At 45.9% G+C, this 16,672-nt stretch overlaps 1 long non-coding RNA gene across 4 annotated transcripts in view; it reads right to left on the minus strand.

Annotated features, from left to right (window-relative positions):
* The window catches only part of LOC116664059, a 61,802-nt gene that overhangs the window by 30,615 nt on the left and 14,515 nt on the right, over positions 1–16,672 (minus strand). Inside the window, exons 3-5 of one of the 4 annotated variants that reach the window (XR_004320364.1) lie at positions 11,874–12,025; positions 11,312–11,318; positions 2,722–2,735 (exon numbers count right to left, since the gene is read on the minus strand). This is a non-coding gene — a long non-coding RNA (uncharacterized LOC116664059). Of the gene's footprint in view, positions 1–2,721; positions 2,736–9,188; positions 10,446–10,681; positions 11,769–11,873; positions 12,026–16,672 lie in introns of those variants that run through there. The other 3 variants (XR_004320363.1, XR_004320362.1, XR_004320365.1) reach the window with 3 other exon arrangements.

The raw sequence follows: 16,672 nt of genomic DNA on the forward strand, positions 1-16,672 counted from the left end.
ATGGTCCTGTCTTCCAGGAGCTGCCTGGCCAGTGGGGGCCATCGGACAGGTACATTTTGATATGGGGGGAGGAAATCTCTGGAGCCTAGAGGGTTGGCATGGACAGGAGGGAAGACTAGGACAGGGCCATATTGTGACTTCCACGAGCCCTGGGCACTTTATCTTTTATACTTTATGACTGTGTTGGTATAAATATGAATGCATTACTATTATGTACCAAAATGTTTTCTTCCACTTAAAAGCTCATTTTCCCCCCTTCTAATCTTAAATGGAAGAAAAACATTTTTGTAATGAAGACTTCAGGCCCTGTGCCTACTCTGCCGAGTGGATGAGACAGCCCTGGACTGGGGTTATAGGAGACAGTGTGAGATCCCTGGGTACCTGGGGATGGAGAGACAGGAAGGAGACAAACCCTGAAGACTTAGTTCTATTTTGCACCAATCCCACATCTAAGGCAGACCCCATAGACCAACCAGCTCAGGAAAGGGCAAAATTGGGTTCTGGGTGTTGAGAGCTCAGTGGTTCATGCTGCAGACACCTTCACGGAGGAGGAAGCATTAGTCTCTTTGCTGACAAACTCCCTGTGGACCAAGAGCTTACCAGGCAGCTGATGGCAGAGGAGACCAGATGGTGGTTCAGGTGGAGCCACCTCACATTGGAGCCCCAGCTGCCTTGGTCTTGTCAAAGCAACCCCATCAGCCTTCTGTCACTAGTGTCACTGTCAGGGGCACAGTTTTGGGAGGTGGCAAGTGGACAGGCTAGGCTGGGAAGTGCCAAGAATCTCATGAGCTGTCAGCTTCCACCACAAAAGGAAGGATTTTACCCTGTGGGCTTTTGGATAAGTGTGCATGTGTGTGTGAGAGATGTGGTTCACTATTGTTTCTGATTAATTCATTTTATTATACACTGATTGCCTGTAAAACCAGGGGTGGGTGGGGAGGTTGTGATTTTAAAAGCCCAATTCAGATCTTTCTCTTTAGAACATGGCCCATGCATCTGAGCCCATTCCTGCCCAGGAGGTTTGTGTTGGCTTGGAATCAGCCATATTCACCCTCCCCATTGCCATGGTGATTCTTGGTAGGGGATGGGGTGGGGGCTGGATTCAGCTCCCCATAAAAAACCCAGGACTAGGTCCCTTCCACAGCCCCCACCAGTCTTTCCCTCCACTTCCCTCCTCTCCACCCTGCCCCACCTCGTGAGTTTTCCATCTCTTGGCCTTTGTTTGTTTTTACTTTTGTGAGTCTCTCCCCTGGATGAGATGGGTTTCTGTTTGTTTCCAAACTGTCTGGGGCTATGCACCATGGAGACAGTGTCCTGGCCTGCCTCTAGCCCTGATCTGGTTAGAATAAGCCCCTCTCCTGTGCATGAATCTCCAACCCGACATTTGGAACATCCAAAACAAATCATGACATTCTGAAATAAGATAGAAACCACCATCTCCACCCACTCCTGCTGGCACTCTTATCCACCTGGAAAGGATTTTGAGAAAATTTCCAGTGTTCTACTGCAGTGCCCACATAGTACAGCCCTGAGAAGGGGAAGCAGCATTCACTGAATACCTACTGTATACCAGCCACTGGAACAGACTTTGCTTGTATTAAAAATCTGATGGTGAAGGTGACATTTCCTGCACTAAAACTCAACTGCAATGCTTAAGGGCAGGGCCCAGATCATGTTAGTATCTAAATAAACCTGAGCATCTAAGATATGGCGGATACTCAGGAAAAGTTTGTTGAGTGAATAAATGAAAGTATGCAAGAAACTTCCTTGCCATAGTAGAGAGAAATGGCTAAATGTCAGCAAAGGTGACTGAAGTCAGACTTGAGAAAAAATTCACTGGCAAGCCAGTGTGGATGGGTGGGGGTTTCAGAGAAGGTGTGGACATTTGTTGCTTGATTTTAGGAAGTCTCTTTTGCTCTCTGTCACCAAAAATATGTTTTGGGAGTCGAGTCCGGTGGACAGGACAGAGTCTTTTAAAAGTTTTATTGAAAAGGCCCAGACTTAAAATACAAATGGTTCTGAGAGAGATGAAACTATTGATTTGATGTTTATTCATACACAAGTGTAAATGACTGATGATGAAGCCTTTCCTAAGAACAGGTATTGGTAGGAGTTTTGAAGGTGGTGATGGTGTAGGGGAGGTAGTGGTGAGAGAGAATCACTGGAGATTCAAAGGTAGGTGGAGCTTTGACCATGTGACAGCAGATGGGGAGAGGGCTGAGGCCACTAGAGTCAGTCTCCCTGCCCCAGTGAAAACAGCCATGTAGTGCTGACAGGCCTTTCCAGCCCTGGCAACATTGTTCATTTCAGTCAAACTGCCTGCTAGCGGTCAGGAAGAAGGCCAAGTCAGTCTGAATTCCTGGGAAGTATGGTTTGCAGACCGGTTTAAAGATGTAGTTTTACCATTCGTAAGGTAAGTCCAGGCTGTCCCAAATGGGCCCATAACACAGAGGTTTGGACCCACTGATTTCCTGTGTTTGACATCTATTGTTCTTGTCGCCCCCAGTCTATTCTCTATCCTGGTACCTACCAGTGCTCCTCTGTGGGGAACCAGCCTCTCTGCGCTGTCGCTGGATCTCGCTAAAGCCGACCGCCCCTCCCCCCACCCCAGGCGGTGAAGCAGTGGCTCAGGCCGGAGCCAATCAGTGAGTCACATCCTCCCCTCTGCCTCAGTGATTGGTTCCGGCATGAGCATGTGACCCAATCAGAATCCACAAGGAGACTTGCTGGGGCTGCTGAGAAAGAGAGTGGCTTTCCTCTTGCTGCCATCTTTGCTGCCGCGTGAAGCCGCAGACTGACGCCAGCATGGTGGAAAGCAGAGCCAAGAGAGGAAGAGAAACAGTCCTGGTGGTGGTGTTTGAGTACTGAATCCAGTAGTGCCTAAAGCCAGACTAATCACTTAAGTGACAGATAAATTCCTCTTTATTAACAGAGTTTAAATTGGATCTTGTTGTGAGTAAAAAAGGAGGGGGGAGTCAATAACTTAACACCCATTGTCATCCCGATGTTCCATTATTTTTGGTGTAAACATTTTATTAAATATAGAAATATGAGGTTTTGCAGACGAGTGAGTCTGGATTGATGAAGTTTGACTGTTTTCACCCCTGGGCTCTAACCACAAGGTCACTCAAACCCGTGCAAAATGAGAATTGGGCAAAACACCCAAAAAACCAGCATGTTCTGGGGCCTTCTGTAGCCTCAGCATCAAGGTGCTTCCTTGGGTCACCTTGGTCTCCTCCCTAAAGTCTTCTGGCCTGGGGTGTCCCAGAGCACTCAGGTAGAGCAGCAATAGGTGGATGTGACCAGGTTGGGGTGTTATAAACTACACTGGAGGGTTCTGGCCTTCAGGAAAACCGGAGGTTGGGTCTGTAGCAGTAGAAGGAGTGAGGGAGAAAGGCATTACCATTTATCGTGCCTCCTGTATGACAGGCATATTGAAAGAATTATTTCACCCTCACAATATCCTTTCAAGGCAGATCTATCACCTTTATTTTACAGGAGAAAAAAAGGCTTGGAGAGGTAACTGCCCAAGATGAAAAGGCCTGAAAGAGGCAGAGCCAAAGCTGACCCTAGAGCTGAAATCATAAGAAAAACAGGTAAATGCAAGGCTGAGCAAAAAGGATCTGGGCTGGTGGTGTTGGGAGGCTGGAGTGAGCAGTCCCAGTCCCAAGGCGTGCCAGATGAGCTCCCTTCCCAGGCCAAGACTCTTAGCTCTGCCATGTCTCATAAGCAGGGGTACCTGGATGCTGAAAGTGGGACCACGGAAAGTCCTCCCCCCACCCCCCCGACACCCACATTATTAATGAGAGCTCTGGGCTCAGCTCCATCTGCCTTTCCAGTCCCTTCACTGCAGACCCGGGAGGTGAGCTCAGAGGCGCACATGGCACTGAGTGTGGGGCAGGGAGGGGTGGCCTCTCCCTTCCATCCCCACTGCCTGCTCAGAGCTTGGGTCATCAGCCTGTTCTGATTAAGTTGACTTTTTCTAGGCCTTGCATCCAGGGGCTGCCAGCAGCCAATCCCCCTGATTGTCTGAGATGTTCCCGACATCAGAGAATAAACAGTCTCTCCTGTCCAGCCAGCTGCGCTGAGCAGCATTCCTGTCTCTCAGCCCGCTCAGCTGGGTGGGGCTGCAGCCCTGTGTCCACCTCCAGCAGAGGCCTTGGGGACCTGGTGGATGGCTGGAAGGGGGAGGGGAGGTGGCCATCTGTCTTCAGACCGCACAGGACATTCCTGTGCCTGCATCTCCATTTTGCTCCAGTGCCAGCACCTCAGCCTCAACCACTCCTGGCACAAGCTCTGTGTTTACTATAATGATTCTGTGACTTAAGAAGAGGTCAACACCAGGCCACCGTCCCTGGGTTTGGAGCCCCTTCACCCTTGCCCAGGGGCTGCCCAGGGAATTTGAGACTCCTACATCATTCTAGCTACATCTGAAGGCATCACACCCATGTGGCTTATTTTACAGCGGTGGATGCAGCGAGTCAGCTTAGAAGTGGGACTAGACCCTGGGTCTTTCTTGCAATCCACTACCTTGAGATGCTGTGGCTAGAATGACGTGAGCGGCTCTGAATGAGAGGGGCGGCCCCTGTTTTTGGAGAGGAACAGAGGTGTTTTCATCCTACGCCTGTTTTGGAGATCAGGCTTGTGGCCGAGCTATTTCCTGAGGAAGCAAGGCCTCTGGAAAAGCACTGTTCACCAGCCCCTCCTAAATCATCCTGTTGGAAGTAGAGCTGGGGCAGCAGGACCTGAGTGGGGCTGTGCTACCGTCCAGAGCCCAGTGCCCAGTCTAGGCTTGGCCAGGCTGTGGGAGGTGGCCACAGCCGGAGGGCAGATTACTTGGGAAGGGGGAGCCCCCCCAGCACACACCATCTGCTTCTCTACCCTAGGGCTCTGGCCTGGGACTGCGGGGGAGGAGAAAGAACAGCCTTTCTCAGCCAGTCTGCAGAAGGAATTCCTCTAGGAGCCCCTCTGGCCGCAGACAGGAGGGGGAGGGAGACAGACAGTGTGGGAGCCCAGGGCAGCCAGGGGGTCTCTGTGGACAGGTGGCTCACTCTCAGTCTGTCTTGGGCCTATGGCTTTGCTTAGCTGCATGTGTCAGTGTGGATTCGTGTGGCTGTTCTGTGTTTGTATGTGTAGGTGGCTGCATTTCTGGCTGGAGTTGGGTTCAGTGGGAAAGTTGTCCTTCTGTGTTTGTCTGCATGTGTGAGCTCATATATGTGGGTATCTTCAAGGCAAAGTGTGGGCTTCTGTGTCTTGGCATAGATGAGTGGGTCTACACCTGACTACATGTGTCTGTGGGAGTACACATGTGAGCATTTAGGTTATTTTGGTGTGAACATACACCTGTCTTTGTAGATGTGACTTTAAGCATGTGTGTCTTTGGGAGTGTGGGCATTTATTTGTCAATATGTTAGTGAGTCTCTGAAAGCATGTATACTTGTCTGTTTATATTTGTGCAGAAGGATTCATTCACTCAATCTTTGATTCATTCTTAAAGTGATTTGCTTATTTACTAACAGACATCTTTAAAGTGCTTGCGCTGTGACCGGCCCCACACTGGGCACTGGGAATTTAGAGACGTGTCTCAGGCAGCTTCTAACACTTGAAAGACCCAGGGCAAGAGTACAAATGAGGGCTTATATCCATATGTCTAAATATTTAAATGTTATATAAAAGTCAGAACAACAAACTGCTAAATAAAAGACTCAGTCCTAATACCTGGAGGGCTGGGTTTGATTTTAAATTCCTAACTCCTCCAAGTTTTGTGCTGGAGCTCAGCAACACAGAACGAGTGGCTGCTTCCTCTCCTTCCCCATCTCGGCTCCATCCTGTACCTCGAGGGGACTTGCCTGCATGTGTGACTCCTCACATGTGTCCAAACTCCATGCATGCACTCCACCCCTGGGCCGCCCTTTGGATCTAGGGGTGCCCATAGCATTGGCAGAGTCTGCCCAAATGGCTCCAAGAAGGAAATCATGGGGTCCCATGTACCTAGAATGGGCTGTGGGCTCCTGGTGGACCTATCTTTTTGACCCCAGGGACTTCTCACCGTGTGGGGTGCAGTGTGACCATCTAAAAAGTAGATCCCGTGTAAGGGCCCTTCTTGCTTGTTTCCTTGTGGAGCTATGTCTCTGCATGTCTGGCTGTGTGGATGTCTGGGTATGGCTATGTATGTGTTTCTCTGTTCATCTTTGTCTTGTCTTCTAGAGGGCAGAGCCCACAGGGTTTCTCCCACTCTTCCCTCACCTGGCTTGACTTAGGCTATGAGACAGGCTGGGGTGGTGGGAGGAACACTGATCTAAGTCTGAGTCTCTGTCGTGTGCTCAGCTCAAACGCTCTGTGATCTGGCCTCAGTTTCCTAATCTGTAGAATAGAGGGCGGTATGGCCAAGTCTTTAATTTACAGGCCTTGCTTGGTTTACAGAAGGAGTAATTGATTCCCTGAGTTAATTTCTCAGTGTTCAAATTGGGAATGCCTAATTGTAGAAGGTCTGGGTTCAGACAGAACCAGGTTTGAATCCCAGCTCTGCCATATATGAGTTGTGCCTCCTTTGGAGTTACTTAATCTCCCTCGGTGTTGTGAGGATTAAATAAAATAACACATGTAAGCATCATACAGGGCTCACAATAGATGTTCAATAAACATTAACTTCTGTCCTGATCTGAGGTCTTTCCAGCTTTCATACCTTACAAATTCTGGGTTAGTAGACATGTTGACTAGTTGAATCATTGGAACCACATGTTTAGGGAGTTCTGGAGCTGTGTTCGTTGGGGGGGCGGGGGATAGGGACAGTTGGGTGAGAAAGTCTGTCTCTTTCTTCAGTGCCTCTAGGAAGCTGCCAACCCAGATCTGTGTGTGAGCCACTCCCTCCACCACATTCTCTGATGTGGACCCTTGACATTTTCGCAGTCTTTCGTAAAGCACTATGAAACACAGATTCAATGCCCTCTTCTGACGTGATTCTGCCCCGAGCCCATCCCTGGTGCTGCAAGATGCTGAGCTAAGTAGGATCAGGTCACAGGGAGGAGCTGGGTCAGGTAAGGCTCCCTGACATGTCTGGGCCTGTCTGAGCAGCCCCAGTAGTGGGCAGATCCTGCTAGGCAGAGGGAGGGCATCTGTCTTCCATGATTGATACTCCTGGGAGGGCATCACTGCTCCTGGAGCAAGTGGCCTTTGGGTCCTGGAGCACTGGGGAGACTGAGGAGACCTCCATAACCCCTGTCTCCTCAAGTCTTCTTGAATGGCTAAGTTCCAGCAGGAATAACACAAGAGAGTTGGGGGAGAGCAGGTGACAGCGCCTCTCAGCCAGGGCGGTTGGGGGTGACCATCTTGGGAATCCCCTGGAGCCTGTGAAAACTGGCAGCTCTTAGGCTCTCCTGAAATATCCCTGACCCGCAGGGAATGAGGGAGGGGTCTAGGGCCTAGCCAGGGTTGCTGAGTTGAGAAATGCTCTGACTGTGACCTCAGGGTGGCTGAGGCCCTGAGAGAGGCCTTCAAGGAGAGGGTCTACCCTTGAGGTCATGCTGACCATCCCTCTGACCTTCCCCACACACGGGTGACTGAGACTTGGTTTGATGTTCTCCATCTCCAGGGATTACAGGGGAAGTGCGAGCAACTAAACCTGCAAAAGGCCTTCTGAGAGTCATTGTGATCTCCCCTCACCATCGCTGGGTTGCTCTGTTTGGGGCCAGAACTGGGAATTTTCCTCTTTAAAAAAAAAAAAATTGAAAACAAGGGCACAAGTGGGTTGAGTCCAAAGAAATTTGTTTAAGGAAATTTCTGCTTCATGCTGGCTAGGACAGGGAATGTCTGGTCAAAGAGCTGCTGACGGCCAGGGTCTCTGTGAGTAAACAGACCGCCTCCGACGGCTGCCCTGAGCTCATTTCCCTCGGCCGTGTGTGAAGAGGATGATGTCACTGGAGCAGGGCCTCCTGGTCATGGAGTCTGCCAGTGAGCAGGATGGGGGCTCAGTGATTGTTGGTGGCCTGGGTGCTGCTGCTCAGTTATTGCAAACAGCTGCCTCCCTCACCAGAGGTTCTGACACCCTCCTACACGTACTCATCTGTGATGAGCGTCCAGCCACATCCCTGACCCCACAGCCAGGGTGTTCCTGGGGAAACTTTGGATTAACTGTGAAGTCTCCAGCTTCTGTTCGAGGCCTCTTCCTCACCCAGAGAGCCGGGACCCCTCTGGTCTATGGAGAGGGACACCTAGGATGGGTTCAGTTGCACTGAGTGGCTCCCAGAACCACAGGCCCACGTCCTACCCCCATGGAGAGCACCACTGCCTGTCTGCTGGGGCCAGACAGCCAGGTTCAGTAGGGGAGTTTCCATGAGCAGAGGGCCCAGGTCAGGGGAGGTTGGGAGGTGGGGTGGAGAAGAGGCCACAAAGCCCTCTCTGTGTCTTCTGCACAGGCTCTTAAGCACAGCAGACACCAGGTAAGGTTTTTATGGGGTTTGGAAGCCCTGCAGCAGAGTTGTGGAGGATCAGCTGCCAGAGATTGGGTCAAGCTCTGTAGCCTTACCCCTGTTTACCCTGTACCACCCTTGCTTCACCTCCTGGCTGGGCAATTGGGAGCAATGAGCCTCCAAGTAGACAGGTGGCCAGAAGCTTTCAAGGGTAGGCCTTGGCTTTTCATTTCTTTGTGGCCCCCAGAATCCAGGGCTGACTTCACAGGGGACTCTTCAGTCACACAGACCTACCCCACAGGGGGAGTTGTCAGTTGATTTTGACAAAGGTGCCAAGGCAACTTTGGGAAAAAAAATAGCCTGTCAACAAATGGTGCTGGAACAACTGGATATCTGTGTGTGGGAAAAATATGAACCTCTACCCTCACCTCATACCATACACAAAAATTAATTCAAAATGGATCACAAACCTAAATGTAAGAGCAAAAACTATAAAACTTCTAAAAGAAAACATGGGAGAAAATATAACTTTGGGTTGGATAAAGTTCTCAGATATGACCCCAAAATTGCTAATAAAAGAAAAAGGTGATAAACCAGACTTCAGTAAATTTAAAACTTCTGTTCTCTGTAAGATACCACTAGGAAAATGAAAAGATGGTCACCATTGGGAGAAAATATTGGTAATACATATGTCCAACAGAGGACTTGTATCTAGAAAATATTTTTTAAAAACCTTTTTATAGACCTAGAATACATGGAGAAAGAATTTGTATCTGGAATATTTTTTAAAATATGCAGCTCAATAGGAATACAGAAAAAAATCCAAATTTTTTCAATATGAGCACAACTTGAAAAGACACTTCTCCAAAGAAGATATACAAATAGCAAATGTGAACATGAAAACATGCTCCTTGGTTATCAGGGAACTGTAAGTGAAAATACAATTACACATCCACTTTTAGGAAAGCTAAAATTAAAAGACTGATCTTACCAAGTGTTGAAAAGCATGTGAAACATATATATACATAAAATATTATAACACTCCTGCCCTGCTGGTGGGACTGTAAAATAGTGTAAACACTTTGGGAAACATTTTGGCAATTTCTCAAAAAGTTAAACAAACATCTCCCCCTTGATTACTCTTCTAGGTATTTACCCAAGAGAGATGACAGCTTAATTCCACACAAAGTCCTATATGTGAATGTTTATAACACCTTTATATATAATATCTAAAAGCTGAAAACAACCCAAATGTACATCATCAAATGAATGGTTAAACAAACTGTGGCACATCCATACAATGGAATACTACTCAACAATAAAAGGAACAAATTACTGATATAGTGAAAAACATGGAGAAATCTCAAAATAAGCCATATAAAAGAGAGTATATAGTATACTGTTCAATTTATATACAAATTCTAGAAAATGTAAACTAGTCTATAGTGACAGAAGACAGATCAGTTGCTGCCTGGGGATGGGAGGTAGGGGAGGGAGGGTTCAATTTCAAAGGAGCATGAGGAACCTTTTTAGGGCAATAGGTATGTTCTTTATCGTACTGATGATTTCATGGAGGTATACATATGTCATAACTTGTCCACTTTAAGTATATAGTTACTTGTATGTTGACTGTACCTCAATACAGTTATTTAAGAAACTACAACCTGATCTAATTTTTTAAACTCACTCTGGCTACTGTAAGGAGAAGGGACAGGAGAGGGGATAAGAGTAGAAGCTGGGGGTTGTTAGGAGGCTGGTGCAGTCATCTGGGTAAGAGATGCTGGTGGCTGTAGTGAACATGGAAAGGAAGAGGAGTGGACAGATTTGAGAAATATTTTGAGACCTAAACAACAAGACTTACTAGCAGACTTACAAGATATGAGGGAAATAGAGAAATAAATCTAGGATGGCTACCATCTACTTCCAACTTAAGTGGATGGGGATGCCTGGCCGGGAAAATTTGGGGATGGAGGTGGGAGTGGACCAGAGTCTTCTTTTCATCTGCATGAAAAGATGGCTGAACTTCATGTGAAGACCCTAGGTGGAGATAAAATTTGGAGGATATTAGCAAATAAATGGCCTTTTAAGGCCACGTGAAGGGATGAGCTCACATAGAATAGACAAAGAAGTCTGAAAATGGAGCCTTGGGCGTTCCAACACTTGGAGGTTCCCTGAAGGAGCCACTAAAGCTCAGCAGGAAGGAACAACTAAAGAAGTCCTCAACTCTATTAATTTCTTTTGGTTGCTCTAACAAATTACCACAAACTGGTGGCTTAAAACAACCAGAAAGAAATTTATTCTCTCAGTTCTGGAGGGCGTAATTTCACAATCACATCACTGGGCTGAAATCAAGGCATCAGCAGGGCCGCATTCTTTCTGGAGGCTCCAGCTTCTGACAGCTGTTGGCATTCCTTGACCTGTAGCCTCATCACTTCAGTCTCTGTCTCTATCACTCCCCATTACTTCCTCCTCTTCTGTCCATGTCAAATCTCCCTCTGTCTCACTCTTTTAAGAATATTTGTCATAGGATTTAGGGACCACCCAGAAAATCAAGGATGATCTACTCTTCTCCAGATCCTTAACTAAATTATGTTCATATATGACTTTTTTTCCCCCAAATAAGGTGACATTCTCAGGTTCTGGGGATTAGCATGTGGACATATCTTTTGGAGGCCACTATACCACTGTACCAACTGACTGGCAGACTAAAGTGACTAATTGAGTAATGCAAAATGGCAGGACTTCCTGCCTGGGAAGAGGGACCAAAGAGGTCAAATACAGGGTGCAGGAGCCTAGCCTAGAGACACAGAGCCTAGCCTGCTGTGGCCTGGGCATGTGTGGGTGAGTCTCATGGAGAGGGGGAGTGCTGCAGACAAGAGTCTCCCAGTCCTTCCAGACCTGACTCAGCATCTGGCAGGGGCCACCCACACAGGAGCCAAAGTGATTTTTAGATGACAGATATGTTCATATCACTCTCCAATGAGTTACCCTTCAGCAGCTTTCTGCAGCTTTAAGGCCCGAAACTAATATTCTCACTTGGCCTGAAAAATCTGGGAGCCTGGCCCCAGCCCACCACTGCAGCCTTGTCTTACACCACCCTTCCCTGCTATCTGCCTCCAGACACACTGGCTGCCCCTCAGGCTACCTCGCCTCCTGCCCTAGGGCCATGGCCTAAGGTTCCCTCTGCCTAGAAGGCTTTCCCTCAGCTACTTTCATGGAATTAGCATCCACTCATGCTTCAGATCTCAACCCAGATGTCTTCTCTTCTTCAGGGAATTCATCCTTGGGTCCCTGGTCCAGGTCATACAAATGTGTAATACAGTTTCTCATGGTGGCTCCCTGTACTCATCTTCCAGAGCACTGTCAAAGTTTACAATTGTGTACATGTTTGTAATATTATTTTATTAGCATTTATCTCCACCACTAGACTGTAAGTACCATAAGGGCAGGATTTGTGTAACTCACCCAGTCTGTTGCAAGAGCCTTGTCCAGTGCTTGGCACACAGAAGGGACGTGTGGTGGTCTTAAAACATGTCTGCACATTTTTTGATACTCTTCCCATCAAGACGTAGAAGAAGTCCTCAACTCTATTGACCTCCCGTTAAATGCGGACTGGTCTAATAACAGAATGTGGCAGAAACAATACAGTGAGATATCGAGGCCTAGGCCGTGGAAGGTAATATGGTTTCCTCCTGGTGTGCTCTCTTCCTGAATCCTCCCTTTCAGTACTCAGCTGCTATGCTGCGAGGATGCCCAAGTCACGTAGGGAGGACACACATAGGTGCCCTGTCAGCTAAAGGCCCCTCTGAAAACTTAGCCTACAGCCACTATCAACTGCCAGACATGCACTGAGGGAGGCTTTGAGATGATTCCAGCCTCAGCTGACATCTGATTACAACCACATGACAAACCCTGAGTGAGAATTACCTCGCTGAGCCCAGTTACTCTTAGAGCCATGAGAGATGAGAAAATGAATGATTGCTGTTATTATTGTATAAGTCACTAAGTTTGGGGATGATTTGTTATGTAGCAGTAGACAGTAGGAACAGGATCCAATAAATACTCACTGAATGAGTAAATGTGGAGAGGTCTGGTTGACAGAATACTGCCTATGCTTTAGTCTGTGTAAGTGCTGGTTGACAACTGTCAAGTTTCTCCTTCCCTAAGAGGCCCCGGAGACCCTGGAAGACCCAATTCAGAAACTCAAAGGTCTGTACCCCTCATACTCACCCAAGAGAAGGCTCTTGGAAACTCTGCTCAGGGCAGAGAACATGGCGTGGCCAACAAAAGTTAACTTTGGCAGGAACCTCAGAGAGCATTCACATCATTGGAGAGTCTTAATCTAGGGCCCGTGCATGGTTTCAGGGGAGCAAAAACATAGATTTCCTCTGTGTGTATTTTTCTGGGGAGAGGGTCTCTAGGCTCTAATTTTTATCAAATTTTTTTAAGGCCTGTGTCTCCCAAGTGTTAAAAATCACTGATTTAGCACAACATTCTCAATTTCTAGGTTACGAAACAGAACAGTTCATTTCTGGTAATAAGGTAGACGAGGTACACTAAATAAGCTTCCTTCTGCAAACAATTCTGGATAAGATGAAAAAACCAACTTTGTAAAAATACTCTGATGAGCTGGCAAGAAAGTGAGGAATACTCAGGCCAAGAAACTTAAGAATCCGGAGAGGTAAGTTGAGCTATTTTATTCATTCATTTGTTTATACCGTGGATATATATAGATAGATCACGAGATCTACCCTCAACAAAATTTTAAGTGTACAGCACAGTATGGTTAACTATGAGCACAGTGTTGTACAGGGTAGATCCCTAGGACTTTTTCATCTCAGACAACTGAAACTTTATTATTTTTATTTTTTAACTCAGTAAACTTGAACTTGGTCTCATAGGGGTGGGGTGATTTGAGAGAAACCAGTAGTGTACTAGTAAATGACTCTCCAGCAAAACAAAGTACCCTGTTTTTGTGTTTGCTGATTTCCATGGGGTAAATACTCCCACCATGACCAGTTTCAAGCTCCTGATGATACCAAGAGGGCAGGCGCAATTCCTAGATATTTGGTGGTTCTGTGCTGGTAGGAGCCAGTTCCAGCACACGACTGAGAGACACTCAAGGTGGGAAGTCTAATAAGACCTTCCCCACGAAAGATTGGGACTTTAGAGAATGATTAACCAGAGAGAAGCACCACCACCTCCAAACAGACGGAAGAGAAAAATTCCCACCTTTATTTCCCTCTTCTCAGGAGAGAGTAAAATAGCCCCTGCAAATTCAGAACTATACGCTCTACCTATGTCATTTGAAGCCCAAATGCACACTACTTAGATGGTCTGAAAAATGTCAATCCAGCATTTAATTTAAAATGGGCTCACTCTGGTAACACCATAAGCATCTGGTAAATCAAATGCAAACAAACACTCCTGGAAAAAACCTCTCCATCCCAAGCCTCAAGGATTCCCACAGAGGAAGCTCCAAAGAAATAAGTAGCTCCTAGTTGAAAATTACAAAACACTCAAGGAAACCACAGATGGTGAAAATAAATCTGCATAGACTCAGATATTAGAATTATCAAATAGTATAAAATAACTGTTTATAATGCTGAAAGAGTAGAAAAGAGGCTTGAAAATTTAAGCAGGGAACAAGAGACTCTGAAGAAGGACCAAGTATATTTGAACAAGAAATAGGGTGTCCCTCTAGAAATTTAAATTATCACAACGAAATCTACAAATTCAAAGGTTGTGTTTAATGGAAGTTTATACACAACTGACTCTATCAGACACAATAAAATTAGAACTGGAAGATAGACCTGGAGAAATTCTCTAAAATGAAGCACAGAGAAATTTTTTAAAAAATGATAAATATGAAAGAGTAGTTAAAAGACATGGAGGATAAAGTGAAATGGTCCAAAATACATATAATCAGAGGTTCCAGAAGGAGAGGAGAGAGATTATGGGACAGAAGTAATATTTGACTAGTTAGTGACTGAGACTTATCCAGAAATCCATCAATTCATACATTCAAGAATCTCAGTAAATCCTACAAAGAATCAATAACAAGAAATCTACAAGTAGACACATAGTGCAAATGCAGATTACCAAAGACAGAAAGTGTTAAGAACAGATTGTTTTCAAGGTAGTGACAATTAGACTAAAACAGCTGATTTCTTAATAGCTGGAAGATCGTAGAATTATATTTTCATTGTGCTGAGAGAAAGTGACTTTCAACCAAACATTCTAAAACCAATGAAAAGATATTTTAAGAGTAAGAAAAAATAATGACATGATGAGATGACAAAAGCTGTATTTGCCACCAGCAGAAAGAAAGTGATGGAGTGAAAGACAAGAAGAAATGCAGAGCAGAGAAAGTGGTACCTACATGAGTTAAAGCAAATATTGTATAAACAATACTAACAATGTCTTGTAAACTTAAAGATAAAATTCAAAGACATAAAAGCAGTGGTATATGAGCTAAAAGAGCGGTGATTAGAATTAGTTCCAAGTTCCTTTTTTATTTAAGAAAGATTTAAAGATACTGATTAACTTTAGGCTTAGACAAAATGTGCATATTAAAGTTTCTAGTATAATCACTAAGAATAGCAAAGAAAAGGTATAATTTGCAAACTAATAAAGAGAAAAATGAGAAAAAATAATCAAGAAAGCAGGAAAGAACAGAAAAAGAAATCAAGAAAAGGCAGGGAGAATACAAAATAATAGGGTAGAAATATATGTATACACACATAAATATATAAATAAATATATAAATGTATATATCAGCATTTTAATAAATGTGAATGGACTAAATGGTTCAGTTAAAAGAAGGCTGCCAAACTAGACAAGGCAAATGTATCCAGCTATAAGCAGTTTACTTACTTATTTTTGTGGAGGTACTGGGGATTGAACCCAGGACCTCATGCATGCCAAGCACGCACTCTACCAGTTTAGCTATACCCTCCCCCAGCTTTTAGTATTTTTATGGGTGGGAATTTTAGTCTCATTTTATAGATTAGGAAGCTTGAGAGACTTGGAGAGGTTAAATAACTGGGATAAGGTGCTCCTCCTCAGAAATCTTTAATGTCAAACTCCACTGCCTAACACAGTCTTCGACAATCCTACTTGTGGACAACCTTAATGCCCCTTAACTTTTTTTTAACTTCCTGGAGACCTCTGGTCCAGTCTTTTCGCCCCTTCTCATCAGGCTTCCTCCTTTCCCAGCCTGAACCTCTGGAGGGTCATTTGAATCCTTCCCTCCCCAGTAGCTCTGATTCACTTGCTCCCCTGTCTTCCCAGGCTCAGCCTGTCCTTGAATCATGCATAGAGCCCACCTTTTCTGCTCCTGAGATTGGCTGGCCTGCTGAGCCCTGCTCCAGAAAGATGCCCATCTCTACAAATTCTCCCAGTTCCTGAATCCCATTCCCCTCATGAATTCTGGGATCTTGCCCTAGATCTATAAAACTGTGTTCTCTTAGCTCCTTCTCCTTAGGCCAAGAACTTGCTCAAGTCTCTTCCATTCTACAAAGGATCCTCTCGTCCTCTTTCTGGCCACCGTGTAACCCTTCATTCCTCTCCCCATCCAAGTTTCTCCAAAGAGTAATTAACAATGTCTCCACTTCCTCACCTCCTGTCCTTCCTCATTCTTTGTAGGCTGGCTTCAGCCCCCAACACCCCCCTGAAACTTCTCTTTCTAACATGATTCAGAATCTAATTATCAAGTCCAATAGGTATTTTTTCAGTCTTATAACCTGGGCTCCCCAGGCTTTAATAGCCTTAGGATATAAATGGAGCTACATGAATAAAAATGAAACAGTAAGCACCAATTCCACCTGTTGTTTGCATCCCCCTGCTGAGGTGGGTGAGGAGCCCCTCTAGCCCCTGCAAAGTCCACCCACATATTTCTGACAGTCCTCAGGTCATTGATCCTGTGGACTCACAAGCAGCCTGATCCAGTAGGCAGGCCAATGGCCCTACCTTTCCCTGCCTTGACTGAGTCAAAGAGCCCTTCTGAGGCCAAAGCTGGAAGGCTACCACTATGGAGGGGGAAATGTTTCTCTTTGCTTGGTGAGTTCCCAAAGTGGATTTGTTTGCTCTTTGAAGTCCTTTTTATTTTTTTCATTACACTAGCTCCCTTGGTGGGTCTCAGACATGAATGAGTCCAGTGGGCCAGATTAGGAGGTGAATCTGAATGCAGACTCAGAAGTGAACTCAAATTCGTCATCCTCCCACTCCCCTGCTTCCCCCTGGCACTAAAGCGTCTCCTCTGG

Source organism: Camelus ferus, chromosome 6 (assembly GCF_009834535.1).
Source record: "Camelus ferus isolate YT-003-E chromosome 6, BCGSAC_Cfer_1.0, whole genome shotgun sequence".
Taxonomy (NCBI): Eukaryota; Metazoa; Chordata; class Mammalia; order Artiodactyla; family Camelidae; genus Camelus; species Camelus ferus.